Source organism: Pithys albifrons, chromosome 10, assembly GCF_047495875.1.
Source record: "Pithys albifrons albifrons isolate INPA30051 chromosome 10, PitAlb_v1, whole genome shotgun sequence".
Lineage (NCBI taxonomy): Eukaryota > Metazoa > Chordata > Aves > Passeriformes > Thamnophilidae > Pithys > Pithys albifrons.
The window spans coordinates 11,842,445-11,854,815 of NC_092467.1; the positions used below are offsets into that span (position 1 = coordinate 11,842,445).

The window sequence follows — 12,371 nt, forward strand, 5'->3', positions numbered from 1 at the left end:
ACAGCTGTGAAAAGATTTCTTAAATACAGAAAATTCTCAATCACTTTCTTAACAAAAACAGCTCAGGATTAAAGAAATCCAGGAAAAGAGAAAAAGATTGACCTAGAAAAGGCAAACAGGCAAGTCAAGTGAATAAATCTGAGCTTCATTGTTGCTTCCCACTTCAATGGAGGAGTCCTACAAGGGCCAGGCCTGGTGCTGCAGCTCTCCCAGGCAGGACAGGGTGAGCACAGGTACCCTCTATGCACATCAACTCCTGTGGCACTACTCAGGGCCACAGGGCAATAGTTCCAAGGCAGAGGAACACACAGTTCCTGGCACAGAACCGCATTTTCGCCCTGCTTTCATGCAGTTAACTCACTGAGCACAGAATTCAGAGAGATGCCACAGCACTGTAATAGAAATAAATGACTCTGCAGACCATACAGCAGGAGGTGGGAGCGAAAAAGCCTCCTCAGCCTCCTCAGCCTCAGCCTCAGCCTCAGCCTCAGCCCCAGCCCCAGCCCCAGCCCCAGCTGCGTAAATCTGTGGCCGTCAGGCGAGCCGGGGAGGGGCTCCGCACCCGCCGCCTCCCTGGGAGTCAGTGAGAGTTCAGGTGCTTACTATGTCATCAGGCTTGACCTTCAGATGCGACACCGCCAGGACGTTTGTTTTCCCACAGCAGTGATTGCTTCAGTCAATTATTATTGCCCATCCTAGAGTGCAAACACATAAGGACTTGATTTACAGTGCAAAATATACATCCTGAATTTACTTCCCTCTTGTTTTTGGGCTGCCGTAGCATCTCCAGCTTAAAGGGATGACAGCAAATTACTTTGTAGGTAAATATATCTACGTATAGGGAAGGATAAATATCAGTCATTCAGGGCACCCTGAGATGAACACTTGGTATAGCATTGGATGTGTTATGTCAGATATGATGATATATTTAAAGTTTTTTGCTTTTTGTTTTACAAGTGCTCCTTTTTCTCTTCCTCCATGAAGAAAAAAATCATTAGCAAATTTCTTGATTTGGCAATCTAACCGTCAAATCCAGTTTAACACAGATTTAAGATTGTACATTCAATTCTTTAAGCAATGTTTGGTATTACCAATATACTGAAAGATAGATGAGACAGCCTCATGGTAATACAGCTTTTAACCTTTCCTCTCCTCTACCATGACAGGGGAGAATTACAGTAAATGATGGTTACCTTGTCTGCAGTATGGACAATTGATTTGACCTCACTGCATCTGATGCTCTAATGGACTTCGTGGCTGAATCCCTGGAGGTATAAAATATGTCCAAGTGAATTGGGGCAGGTTAAAGAACGGACCCGCTTTTCATGGCTGGCTCAAGCTGTAATAGATCTCCTGGTTGTTCTGAGAAGAAGATTAAAAATGATCAATATCTAAATCATTAAAAGAAAAGTGGTGGCTTCTGTAAATCTACCTTACCTTTTTTTTTTCCCTGCTGAATGCTGGCAGAGTGGGGAGAGTCTATGTTAATGACACGAATTTCTTTAACAAACGTTTGCTTCTATTTATTTTCTTGTAACATGGTTTCTTTTATATTAAGAATCAGACACTGAGATGGCATGAATCAGCATTGCTTTCCTGAAGTCATGCTTGTTTTCACCATGAGGAATCTGGCCTTAGGTTTATTTAAGATAGATAAAACAACAATTCTATAATATCTATAATATTTCTAGGACCAGGAAATAAAATCAAAGACAGATTTCTGAGAATTATGGCAACTGTGATTGATAACTGAATGTCCTGACAGCTCTGCTAGCCACAGTGGCTAAGATAAAACTAAACATCTAATTCAGGGAGAGGAAAATAAAAATATTTTCCTTGACTGCTCTGAGCCCTTCATTTGGCAAAGTGTAATTCAATATTTTGTTTATCCTTGCCTACCCTCTAATGAATATGTTTGTGCTCTTTTCCCACCAGTCTCACATATGTGAGCTTGTAACATCCTGCAACTCAGAGACTTACTCTCTACACACAGCAGAAATGACCCAGGCAACTTCAATGAGATTATATACTTATATTGACTTTACTTCCTGTAAAACCCAAGCCTTAAGAAGGCAGCTGTACAACTGTTCCATAGGTGGCACATATACATTAGGTAATTGTTTAGTAAACTTGAAATCTAACCTGCAAAGTCTGACGTTGTTTGTGTTGTTTGTTTAAAGACAGAAATAAGAGCTAACCCCATAGTCTGTATGTGAAGATGCAGCCTATTTTTCCTGGTTTTAAGAAATTCAAGGATACAAAAATTGGACTGACCTAGTTCAATTCTACTAAATTGAGTTGATGTGAAAAAAACTTCAATTACAAAGAAATAGATTTCACCAGTTGAAAAAGTTTAATTTTTTTTACTCACTTGTTTGTTGAACATTTACCTTTTGTCTTTCACACATTTTTTGTTTAAAAATGTGGGTGTGTAGCAACAAACTCTGACAGGAATGTTTATTTAACTACATATATGCTATATGTAGAACAGTAAAGGCATTTTACAAGCTCTTTGCTCGAGTGTCTGGGATTGCCTATACCCTGTGGCGAGGGCTGAGCTGAATGCCCAGCATCCATGGGGAGGGGAGGGAACAACTGCTGACCCTCTGATCCAGCTATTCTTGTAGCTGGCAACATTGTCAGGGGCTGCAAGTACCAAGCCATCTGAAAGGCCAAAGTTGAGCACTACATTATTGGAGTAGATGACACCTTATTCTTATTCTTCAACAATTCTAACAACTTCGAGTCCCTCGCTGTCCCTTTATGAACACAGATGTCATTTTGATGGGGGGACAAGCAAAATGACAAGAAGGTGACCTGTCAGTGAACTCAGGAGCAGGTGAGGCCTGTCAGCTTCTAATTTGAAACTGGTGTCAGTCCTGAGGAATGGCTGGTATAATCACATTTGTAACTGATATCCTACAAACATTCGCAGTGTGCCTGTTACGAGTAATATGAAATTAACAATTTGTGTTTATGACATGAGACACCAACTGAATCAGGTAGGTTTCAATAATGGGATTGGCTCTGTCCATGTTCCAAAGCAGAACATGTCACAGCAAAATGACTGTGCTTATGTTACAACAGGCATTGCATTTATTTTGAAGGCAAACTTTTGTAACTAGGTGTAAAGTGAGGACCTAAGAAATAACTTCTAGTTGAAATTATTCCTTTTTAAAATTTCTCTCATTCAAGCCCAGCCCTTAAGACATTTATTATTTTTAAGTTGCAGTTTGGACCTAACAAATCACATATATACTGTACTCAAATTTTCTGAATAACTGAACGGAAGGCTCTGTGTAAATCTTCTCTCTCAGACACATAAATTACCAGCTGCATGAATACTGTTATTAAGACATGCAGACAAGTGCAAGGGGTGGGGACAGGGCAGGATGCCCAAAAGAGGTGGAGTCACAGAGAAAACAAGACATTTGTTCAGTGAGTAATTTATCCTTAGTCTGTCTTTACTGTAGCTGAGCAGAAATGAACACCACAAGTTAGCCTATCAAACTCCCTCACTTCTCTAGGATCAGGGAACTTTTTTCTGCAAACTAGGCCTTTTCTTCCTGTTTCTGTATTGCTTTAACTGTATTTTTTACTAAGAAAAGTCAAAATTGCAGTATATGAGGCTAAGATTTTAAATCAGAGTCAAGAACAAACTTAGCTAAACTATATTTCTGATTTGGAAGACAACAAAACTCCCACAATCTCTTCCACATATATTTCAGCCAAAATTGGCAGAAATCCTGAGTGTTCAGTTCCTTTCCTGATGGAAGTGCTGCCAAGCTTGCTGCATATATTAGAAAAAAGTTGCTTTCTGCAGACATGCAAATTAAAATAAGAACCAGAAAATGGCATTGCAATTTTTACAGTAGAATTTAGTTAGTGGCACTAGGTAAGCTCAGGTTTAAAACCCAATTAGCCAGTGAAGCTTCCTGAGCAGTTTAGGACATTTTCACATATACAATCCCCTGGAGCTACTATTGTAATACTGCTCTGTGATAAGGAAATACCATTTACTTATTCCCATTTTCCAAGAGAGACCGTGTCCCACAGAGCTCCAGTAATGTGATCTAGGCCAGGTACAGCAACACACCTGTGGGCCAAGCACAGACATCCTTTGCACCCTGCCCTGGCACTGACACACCACACTTCTCGCACTGCTTAGTTCATGTCTGTAGCCATGAACCCAACCTAATAACAAAAGACAGGTACAACTGCAAACAGCCATTCTGGGGACAATGACAGCCCTAATAGCACCAGGAAGATCAAGGTGCAAAACTCTCACTTAACTTTGCATGCCTCTGAAAAACATAGGAACACTTCGTGTTGCTGCCACCTAAATCTCAAGGGCTCATCCCATGCAGCTTTAAAACTCACTAGAAATAGTTTGCCATACTGAAAATTGAAAGCCTTACCAATTCTTCTCCACCACCCTGAAACTTATCTCAGAGCATCAACCTTGAATCCTGAGGCAGGGCCTACACACTGTGCACACTGCCTTTGATGTACTCACCTCTGGGCACATAATACAACAGCTCACTTTAAATCTGATATACAGCACAATTTTTTTGGTGTTTAGATCGGGCACATAAAACCTTGATAAAAATTACATTAATTCAGAGCTTTACTAGAAGTCAGGGAAATATGTTTTTGCTTTCCTCCTACTTAAATTGTTATAATTCAACATATGGTTTAAATAGAGAGCCTGCCTCTGGGGAACAAAGCCCAGCACAACAGCACATGGTCCCACTGCTTCAAGTCAACACAGAAGTGTGGCTGCTGGGTGTGTGCACTGTGTCTCTGAGGCTGCAGTGAGTCAGTCAGGACACAGCACTATCTGTAACATCAAAAGAGGCCCCTGGGCTGGGTTGCTGGAGGCAGGACTGGCAGACCTGTAGGGTTCTTTTGAAGCTCTGTTCTTGGGCAGAGCTTCTCTGTCAACAGATAAATCAGTTACCTTTCTGATTACCCACTGTAAATGTGCATTATCCTTTGATTTATTAGCAAATCAAGTCTATGTGTGCATACATCTTATCCAGTGTTCATTATCTCTGGCACAAGGCTGCTCTGCATGCTGTGGCATGTTAAGGGAGCCTCTGTAGGTGCCTCCAGCAGCGTAGGATGAGGACAGTTTGGGCTTTTTGGTGTTTGTTTTTTGGTGGGGATTTTTAAACAAGGCATCTCTGTAGAATACCTTTGGAGGGTTTTTCACAGTGATCAGAAAAACCAAGTGGGGGGAAAAAAAAGCCAGGTTCCCTTCTGAAAGAAAAGATAGAAAGTGGAAGAACAGGACAAAAAATTTGTTGAGCTGTTTAGAATAGACCCTGATCTTGAGCCTATTCCCCATACACAGAAAGGAGTTACAGAGCACATCTGTTTTCATGACGTAGCAGATGGTATTTTGAGCGCTCAGGTCCTGCACTTCCCCCTGACCTTCCATCACCACTTTCTGTTAATATAATTACTTTCAGGGAATCCTCAGTTCCCACCAGCTTTAGTTTTGAAGTGAAACAAAATTAGTCCTTTCAGGACAATCATGGAATGCACAGTGAATCATTTAAAAGCAGGAGATGAAGGCGGGGAAAATGAGACTATAAATAGATATCCCCATTTTTAATTCTATTCATCACCATTACATTGGGGTGGCTGCATCACAAAAAAAGAGTTGAGGCAAAAGGGTTGGCCATGTAATGCTGAACAGAGAGTGACATCCCTTCTTTTTTCATTGCATGGCAGATACCTGTGTACAAGTCCCTGATCCTGCCTCACACAGCTGCCGTACCTGCTGGCTTACAGGGGTTTTCTTGCTGACTCACTGAACTTTTAATTAGCTCGACAAAATGGATTGGTGCTAACAGAGTATACTGAGACCATCACCCAAAGACTGGGAAACTAGTCTGCAAAGTATGTTCAAATCCTTACCCTCCTTCTTTCCCTCTCAGGCTCAGTGACTGCTATTTCACAACTCAATACGCTTTGCTGGCTACAGGACTCCCACAGACAACTGCCTAATCATGAAGGATCCTTTTTTTCTATATACAGAAAGACCATCCTATCTGGGAATCTTTCCCCTCAAAATCAATCTATTTACAAGATAAGTTTAAGTTTTTGTGACTCAGTGTTTTCTTTTTTAAAAAAGAAAAAGCATGTTTCAGTTAAAAACTTGTAATCAGCTTGAACTGAAATGGCAGTTTTCCTTGCCCTTGGCTGCATGGCAATGTGCACAGCCCCAGGGAGAGCTTCAGCACCGATGCAGTGACCCAGTGAAAATCCTGGAAGCAGGCAGACAGCATTAAAGACATGCATTAAGGATGTTTACGTATACTGTGAGGTGAATTACAAAACTCCCCAGAAATATTTAGCAATGTGATGGCTTAGGAAAGTCATCTGGGAATTGTACCTCAGACAAAAGCTAACTGTAACAAAACTAGTGGCTGTATCTTACCCCTTGGAGCTCCTCTTCTTAAATTCCCAGGAGTCAGAACTGCAGAGGCAGAGGAGGATGGATGCCTGTAGCACACAGCCTTTCCTGTTTCCTCTTATTGGCACGAGTCTGAAGAATGATGACATGGATTTTCTTGAAGACAGTGTGGAAGCAGATCTGGATGATGTGACAGAGGCATCTCACTGTATTTAATGACTAGTGAAACAAGTAGTTATTTATATTGTACATATCTAATAAATAGGAATTAGTCATATTGCTGATTCTTGGGCAGCTATTTGTGCTGTTTATCTGTTACTTTAAAGGAAACTGAGCTGACTTTTCCAGTCCAAAGAGGGATTGGTCGGTAAAATAAGAACTGACTTCTGCCTTTGACTAAACCTTAGGAACCTGGTTTCCAAGTTCAGAAGTGTCTGGATGTGGGATTTTTTCATATTTTTTCCGGTTTTGAGTTTTCCTGACTCCAATCAAGGGTGAAATGCCAGAAATACCCAGAGACGCCTTGCCTAACCAGACAGCTCCCCTGCGAGCACTGCAGCCTGGTGGGTGTTTCTCCAAACCACCCCTGAACTCTGAACCTTCAAATCATTTACAGATCTCTTCCACTCGGAGACAAAACCATATCCCTGCATGACTTTTCCAAGCAGAATTGAGAGCCTGGATCAGCAGAGTTCCTTTTCACACAGCCAGGCTGCTTTGCAAACGCAGAGTGGCTCTGAAGGCTGCTGTGGTCTCAGTAATGGGCACCCATTAGCTCTGCAATTACCCAGAGAAAGCCTTCACCTTGTCTGCTCAGGGGAGAGCCTGAATGAAGTTTAACTAGCCAAAGACAACTGGGAAACCCTAAATTTCCCATTACGAGCACTGTCTAGTCTGACAGTATTTTTGTAAAAAACTAAAGCCGCCTGTCCCTGGTGATAAGCTGAGTTTTATTATGAAATATAACAGTTGTATTGTACATGACTGCTCAGTGCAACACAATTTACAGAGCTGCTCTGATGACTGCTGTCACTGTCAGGGTGCCCTTTACAACAGGACTTGTATTGCAAGAAAATTTTTATGATTCTAAGAGACTGGAGTAAGAAATACTTCCATGGTAGAAAATTCCTGTTAGGTAACTATTATTGAAGAGTGTACAAGATTGGATGTCAAAACATTTTTATTGTTAGCTGGTGGGAATTACATTGACTGACAGCAGCAGATTAACAACTGAGATTTGGTATAGTTTGTTGTTTGACTTGTTTTTCCATGTGTTTTAGGAGACGATCATTGTGAAGCCATAAAGCCTGTTTTTAGAAATGCACACTCGCTGCCTTGCATTTTCAGTACCTTTCTCATGTTGGTACAAGACAAATGAGTGATAAAAGAGATTAAAAGTGATGCTTTAATTTTGTCTTGCTACATGGTGTCAAGCCATCCTGTTCTCTTAACAAAATAAGCAGTGGGACTACAGGACACAGAGTTAGAGTGAAGATGTGTGCCAGTTTGGGGGTGTTTTAATAACGGGGGCAGTTGTGGTTCTGTGATGCTGCCGCTGCCGTTCCCCCGCTGGCCGCGAGGTGGCGGCCGAGGCGGTGCCATCGCCGCCGCTCCCCCCGAGCCTCACCGCGACAAACCCCAGCTGATTTGGTAGAAAAAATTAACCCCCCCTGCTCCCGCTGCCGCGAAATCCTACTGCTCGGATTCCAGAGGCTGTAAACAGTCATACTGTTCCTTGCATCCTTTGCTCTGCAGGCAAAGGAACGCCATTCCCTCAGAATTTACTATCCGCTTATCTTCACTTGAAGGCACTGCCTGCTAACACACAACCACCCTGGAAAATCCCCAGACCTTTGACTTGAACCTTTGCCACCCACGTGTGGGGGGGGCTGCTTACCAAAGTCTCTCATACCACCACACTCAGAAGGGGGAGTCTGTGCCACCCGCTGCCTCAGCCTGTGGTGACATCTCTGGCCACATTTAGGTTTTTCACGTTTATTTTGCCTCTATTCTGTATTTCTATCCTGGGAAACTATTTCTTCAATGTTTTTGCAGCCTGCTTCAGCATAGAGACTACAACTGTAAACCAGCATATTTGAGGGTTAGAAAACCATTTAGGACGGGACCCTTTCCGTGAGCTGGGTGTGTTGGTCAGATGGTCAGCTCCACAAGGTTTTGCCAGGGAAGTGATGGGAGCTATGCTGTCGACGTGGCATTAATGGTTCTTGCTTCCTGTCTGTTCACATTACTAACCTACATAGCTGGGTAATACGTGTTTGCCAAAGTCACAAAAACTGACTTAAATACCTGTCAGGGATGCTGAGGTGGTTGAGCCCACACAAATTTGTGTTTCCACAGCAGCCTGCTCTGGTGGGACTCCCACTTTTCAGAACACAAACATGCTTTTTACTCCATCTCCAACATCTAATATGTTCTTATGGTCTTTTAGATTAGGTCTCAATTGCCATACTATAATAACAACCTAATTTTTATCTAATTGGGTCAGAATGACTTAAGGGTAGCACCATGGAGAACACAGGCCTTTGGCTCTGGCACCACAAAAAGCAGTGCCAGTGCTGTGTCAAAATACACTGGAAATGAAAGCAGCTTGGAACTGCAGTTAACCCTGGATTCAAAATATCAGGACAATTAACAGCATTATAAACTATTAGCAAGAAAGGTGGGAATATATAAAGAAAAGGAAACAGGAAAAAGAAGAGGAGATGATATGGAGAATCAAAAATAGTTGAGAATATATGGGGGAGTTAGAAGGTACTGGTCTTAATATTTTTAGCCTATTCATGTGTGTGCACAAGGGTATGCACATGCATTGTACCCCAGCACATGACCACATGAGCTGCTGCTGGAGAACAAGTAAGAAAAGGAAAAGTGGAAGAACATGACGATGAAGACGAAAGTGGTCCACAGTAAAGAAGCTTGCTATGTTTTGTCTTTGAAGAGTGATGGACTTGCAGAAAGTCTTCCACATGGAAGAACTGGTTGTTTTGAAAAGTGAATGCAAAGATTCACTCCTGTGTAGAGCTATTTCAAAGCAGTAAAACAGTTGGCTCTTTAAAATGTTTTTGGACAGTAACAGTGCAAAACTCTTGATGGTGGCAGCATGAATAAGGCAGCAGTAATGAATTCACTCCTTGCTGGTAAAATACTGCCGTGCTTTTTAAGTCAAAATTTCAAACTGTTTTTGTTTGTTTGCTTGGAGTTAATCTCCCTCTTTTACTTTCTTTTAATCGAATGGGATTTTGGTTCTGCCTGTCATTTTGAAGTAGACTGGAAAAGAGGGAAAGGACCCTGTGAGAAATGAATTTAACAACCAAATGCTGTCCCTGAGAAACCAGAGCAGTTCCTTTGTGCCGATGGGGACCAGAACAGAATGGGGTGGGGGGGGGTCTGTACACTGCTCACAGGCTCACTGTTGCCTGGCTCCCTTTTGGACTTCAATGGAAATTGGCAAAGAAGGTTTTCCACAAGTGTCATGAGGATGCTGGGTGGAGGGAACTTTTAGCTGTCCCATATTTTATCTACATGCCTAAGGAAAAGCTAACACCTAGTATAAGTCTAGCATCAGTGCCAAGTTGTCAAGTTCTGGTTTACCTCCTAAGTTCTGTTCGTGTTTCCCCTTAGAAAAACTTAGAAATTAAATCCTGTACTTTGAGTATTGTTTACACACATGAAGTTTGAGTTTGAACCGAATTAAGATCAGCAGGATATGCTCAACACTAGTTGCTCCTTCTGAGTTACCAGGAAGCCTTATTTTACCTCAAGGGGAAGTCTGAGGGGTCTTTTACTGGTTTCTCTGGTAAAAAGGTTGTGTCCAAGACCCACTACTGAGGAGTACAAAAGTCACCCTGCTTGCTCCCAAGGACAAACCCTAGAGAAAGGGACCACTCAGAAATCTGTTCTATCCATATCCAGCATATTGTTTCCTTACTGGAGAGAACAGGTTGGGAAGAATTTGATTTCAGAGTCTGAAGCAGTTCCACAGACAACTTAGGCTTGACCTTCAAATGCCTTTGATAGATACAAGCCTTGAAAATGACCCTCTGCATCCTGGGAATTTTGTAGGTGGAAAAAAATAACTGCTCAGGGGGTATATTCTTTACTATGTTGCTGAGTCAATGAATTGCAGTGCTCTAAATCAGCTGAAGCGTCAGTTAACCATGAATAAGTGGGTTATTTTGATGTAGGAAAAAATAACACCAAGACTGATGCTTTGTGAATGGTTATGTTAAATAAATATACGCCTGTGCCTGTATGACAAGAAACGAAAAGGAGTCTAGAAATGGAAAATCAGTTTTGTATTCCATTGTCTTCTATCTGGGAAAAGCAAGGAGCTGAGGAGGCATATCCAGGAGCAGCCCCATGGCTGCTGCAGTGTTGCTCAGAGTCCCAATACTATGATTGGTCCAGTGCCATATAAACATTCCAGTGCACTCCATGAGGCTACCAGGAACCTGACAGGGAAAACTACTGGAGCAGCTCGACAGCCCATCCAGCTCTTACTGGCAACATTTTCAGCACCGCAAATACTTGCTACCTGAACTTGCACCATTGATGCTTCAGTTGAATATGCTCAGAATCAAGGAGAGACTTTGCCAGGCCTTCCCAGCGGCACAAGAGTAGAATACAGGTCTGGGATAAGTGTGATTTTTTTACTTAGCTACAGCTGATCCCAACATTATGCAGGCAAATACTCTTAATGAGAGACAGGAACAATAAATTGTGTTGCTTTGTTTCGGCATTGACATTTGGGTATTCAGGGCAAAATGCTTCACAAAAGCACTCATTTATCTTTTTCTATATCTTTATATTTTCATTTTGAAATATGGCTTTTTCATGAGCTGTCTATGATACCCCTTACAAAGCCAAACAGTTATTGTGGCTCCTCTGTGATATATATGTTTGCAGCTCACACGATGTTCTGAGATCCACCTGAGAAACCTGGATTTAGTGCCTCTTAGGAACTGAATCCAAGCTCGTATTTTGTATCAGAGCATGTTACCCTATAACACTTCTGCCACTCACGCAAGTCTTACAAATTTCTATTTGCACAAATAAAAATGAATATAATCCTTTTGGTATTTAAAGAACTAGACAACCGTCATCTCACAAAAAAAAAGAAAAAAACCAAAAAACACCCTATACTCCTGTTTCCCTTCATTGGAAAAACTGGTCTTATGGCTGGACTTGTAAATGTTCCCAATTTTTGGCAAGGTTGACATGTCACATGTGGGGCTTAAATTCCTGTTACAGGGTCCGTGAGTTATTTAACATTTAACAAGAAAACTTAAGTAGTCAGTCACATCTATTGTAAGTTTACACAGCCATATTCCCCTCAGCTATCTACGCAAAAAGACACTGTATTAAAAGCTCAACATGTCTCCAGGTATTTGTAATCCCTTTCCTCCCACTCCATTCTTCTATCAGGCAATCAGCTTAGGTCAGACTCACCTCAGTGGCTCAGCACAGCAGTCTGTATTTAGAGACAAAATCTGAATGTTCACACTGCTGACCTTATTGTTTTACAGACTATTGATTGCAAGTCGTCAGGTTTCAGCAGTTCAAAGGGATCAACCCTCTGGAAAAGAAAAGCAGAAAGAAAGAATGAACCCATACACAGGACCAGGGTACAACTGCAACTGAACTGACGAACATGAGACTGATTTCATGTAATGTGTATAAATAGTAATAAAAAAGAGGCTCTCCAATCTCTTGTATGCAGCATCAGAACCCAGACAGACAGAAGTTTGCAGCACACCAGCAAGCTCATATGGCCTGCAGAGAAGGAAGTGCTGGCACAGACCACAGCAAAGGCTGGGCCAGACAGGTGTCTCCCTCCAAGGGCTTCAAATGGAGTAGAAGCTCCATGTTTTTCCCTGTGGGCCCATGTCCACTTTATGCTTTGGTCTAGAGGGAGCAAGAGGTCCCA

General features: G+C 41.9%; 1 long non-coding RNA gene across 2 annotated transcripts; it reads right to left on the reverse strand.

The window, feature by feature from the left end:
* Positions 1 to 613: 613 nt before the first annotated feature.
* Positions 614 to 11,968, reverse strand: LOC139676260 (uncharacterized). Of its 2 annotated transcripts, XR_011698628.1 has the most exons (4): positions 11,894 to 11,968; positions 6,449 to 6,556; positions 1,194 to 1,265; positions 614 to 695 (listed from the first exon to the last, which is right to left on the reverse strand). It is a non-coding gene; the product is annotated as an uncharacterized lncRNA (long non-coding RNA). The 2 variants fall into 2 exon arrangements; XR_011698627.1 differs by lacking the exon at positions 11,894 to 11,968 and having other exon boundaries at positions 6,449 to 6,639.
* Between the last annotated feature and the right edge of the window lie 403 nt (positions 11,969 to 12,371).